The 3300-nt window shown below is 47.2% G+C and overlaps 1 long non-coding RNA gene across 1 annotated transcript; it reads right to left on the reverse strand.

Annotated features, from left to right (window-relative positions):
• Positions 1 to 627: 627 nt before the first annotated feature.
• On the reverse strand, positions 628 to 2883 carry LOC141408340 (uncharacterized). The gene is made up of 2 exons (XR_012422328.1): positions 2806 to 2883; positions 628 to 2409 (listed from the first exon to the last, which is right to left on the reverse strand). It is a non-coding gene; the product is annotated as an uncharacterized lncRNA (long non-coding RNA).
• Between the last annotated feature and the right edge of the window lie 417 nt (positions 2884 to 3300).

The raw sequence follows: 3300 nt of genomic DNA on the forward strand, positions 1-3300 counted from the left end.
CAAGGTCCTTTTTCTTGATTCTCTACTCTGATGTCAAAGGCCAAGATAGGATGAGGGCAGTGGGAGGGCAGTGGGGAGTCAGTAACACTTGCCTGCACTTCGGCAGTCAGATACGGCCACTAGTCTTTGGAGAGCTTTCTTACAAAAAAATATATTATGATTCCCATTTTACAGGTAAGGAAACTGAGGCTCAAAGAAGCTAAACAACTTATCCGGGGTCTTAGTGTCTTTGCCAAACAGTCAAGTGAAAACTGCACATTTCAGTGATCCAGTTGTTTCCCCTGTATCTCATCACTGGGCATCCCAGTGCCATGTTCATAGGACTGCCTGGTGTGAGGACATTCACAGCGCAGTACCCAGGCTGAGTGTGAAGTAGATCCCTCCCAGCACAGTGAAATCAACTGGCAGGCCTCAGGCCCAGCCATACACTGTCATGGTGGGAGGAGGCGCAGTTGAGTTCGGTGGAGGGAATCCTGGCCTGTACATGCCAAGGTTCGCTCATGCCTCCATCAACAAGCATCTGCTGCTGCAGGCAGATGCCACGCTAGGGCAGCCCAGGCAAATGAGGATCCCGTTACCTTCCTTGCCCTCACCAAGCTTACAGTTGGTAGAGAATGAGACCCCACCTTGTTTCAAAATTTTTTAATTTTTACTTGCATAGACCATGAACAAGGAAGACAGCTTTCAAATATTCCTAGCTTACTAAGAAGCTGCACAGTTCTTCTATATCAGTAGCTGAATTAGAAAAATATCAGAGAGCGTACACAGCATCCTGTGACAAACACAGGTTTACAACTGCACGTGAACAAACACCAGGATTTACAGGGATACAGGAAGATTTTAACAAATGTATTGTTTCCAACACGAGTATTTACAAGAAGTATTATAACAAGCGTATTCTCTTTTTCACAAACATTCCTAGTCTCAAGGTAGCAAGGGAACAGTCCTTGAGAAAGAACTATTCAAATTTTGACGATCACAGGCTATTACCGCTTTTAGTAAACACTTGGAAACTCAGCATCCAGATGCCAAGATTTCTAGTAAGTGTGAATTCAAACTAAATGCTGTGGTAAGTAGTATGTTACCGTACTTCTAATCTTATTATTTGTTTACACAGAGGGTGCTTGCTAACCTCGCATTTCTGTCAATGACTTGGGCACTCAGTGAGTTCGTGTCGACCCAGAAAGCATTTGTTCAGTTGGCAGGCACCCAGGCTGGGCCCAGCTGTGCGCAGGTCCTGGGCTCTCACAGCCAAGTCAACTGCAATCCTGATGTCTGAGGAGCTCCTGGTCCAGTCGGGGGAGGGACCCAGAAACAGGCTGAGTCTGCTCACGGCTGGAATTGGGTAATGGCAATGAGAACATGAACTTACCCTTACTCTGGGTGAGGGGGAGGGCCCATCAGGAAAGTGCCTGGGGGCGGAGTCCTGAAGAGTGAACAGGAATGTTCTAGAAAGTAAGCAGAAAAGCATACCTGGCAGAGGGTTTTGCAGGTTAAAGGACCTAGAGGTACGGCAGGGTGCGGTGCACCTGGAGGAGAGTTTGGCATGGGTTAGGATTTGTGGCTGTCAGAATTCTCGATAACCTGTTCTCAACGTGGAAAGCAGAGTGATCCTTTACAGGGCAAACCAGACCACATTTCTCCCCGATCCAAGCCTCCCAGAGCTATGGTTACACTTAGGGTAAAATCTAAAGTCTGACCATGGGCTGCGAGCCCCTGCAGGATCTGATCCCTACCCACCTCTGCCCCTGCTCTCCAAGCTCCAGCCTTATTTCTCTTCCTTGAGTTGGTAAAGTCCATTCCAACCGTGAGACCTTGGAACTTGTAGCTCCCTTGGTGTGGAATATTCTTCTTCTAGATCTTCCTCTGAGTGGCTTCTTCTCATTTAAATCTTGGTTCGAACATCCCCTCTATGGAGTGGATTTCCCTACTTGCTAGCAAAACAGCCCCTCTCGCATCCCCCAGTCACTTCCAATCACACCCACTTGCTTTAGTAACATCAAAGCTCATGCCACTCCCTACAATCTTCTTGTTGATGCATTTGTTCATGATAACCTCCATGCGGACAACAACCTGCCCTGCTGTGTTCACAACCCCTACGACAAAACCCAGAACATACCAGATGCTCAGAAAGTATTTGTTGAATGAATGAGTGAAGAGCCTGGAGGTCTTTGGGCTTCTCCCAAGTCTTAGAACATTTGAGAAGCGGAGAAAGCAGAGGAGGAGGCTCCTTCCCCTGCCATGCCCAGGCTGTGGGAGGAGGGGAAAGGCCCTAACAAATGGATGGAGGGACAGAATCGAGTTTGAAAGCACTGGATCAAGTCCAAGAGGGCCAATTCATCCATCACAGGCCAGGAGCAGGCAGCACTGGGCTTCCCTGATACTCACAGGAGGTGAATGGGCCTGGGCCTGGAAAAAAGAGTGGGGAGTGAGGGCAGAGCTGATGAAAACTCAGGAAGCAGCCCAGCCCACAGCCTATGGGTCCCTCTCCCACCTTGAGCATCTTTGCACCTCAGGGAGGTGGAGATTGAGACTAAGACCAGAGGGAATCCAAGACTGCATCTGGCCAGGCTCAATAGTCACATCCTTCAATCAGCCTTGCTCTTTTTTGCCTTCCTGCTCTGCCTAGAACATGATCCCCTATCATTTATCTGACAAATCCCTACTCATCCTTCAAATGTCAGCTTAGAAGCCACTTTCTCTAGGAAGCCTGCCCTGACAGTTCTCCGCTCCTCGCTGCCTTTGCCAGGCTGGGTTTGGAGATCCTCCCTCATTATAGCAGTCACCACCCTTTATCATAATTACCTGCCTCTGGAATCACGAGAATCTGGGCTTAAGTTTCAGCTCATGGAATTGCTGCTCTTTGAGTCTCAGTTTCCACATCTATACAATGGAGAAAATAATAAACATCATGCAAGTACATTGTGAGCATGATTTGGGACAGTATGTGTAGCTGGTGAGTAATAGGTATTTAATCAATATTAGACATGGTAATGATGAAGAAGAAAAATTCCTGAATCTACCTCCAAATGCCTAACAGGTGGTCAGCTGGGCTGAGGTGGGAAAAAACCCATTGGACTTGGAATCCAAATCGTGGCTCAGTCATTATAGTTGTGATTTTGGCAGACGTTATGCTCCCTCTCAGCTTCCTATTCCTCTTCCGTAAGATGGAATTCCCAAACCATCCTCACAGGATTGCTGTGAGGGTTGGATTTATTTAATCATCTTTCTTTTCTTTCCCTTTTTTTTTTTTTTTTTTTTTTTTTGAAATGGGATCTCGCTCTCTTACCCAGACTAGAG

Source organism: Macaca fascicularis, chromosome 1, assembly GCF_037993035.2.
Source record: "Macaca fascicularis isolate 582-1 chromosome 1, T2T-MFA8v1.1".
Lineage (NCBI taxonomy): Eukaryota > Metazoa > Chordata > Mammalia > Primates > Cercopithecidae > Macaca > Macaca fascicularis.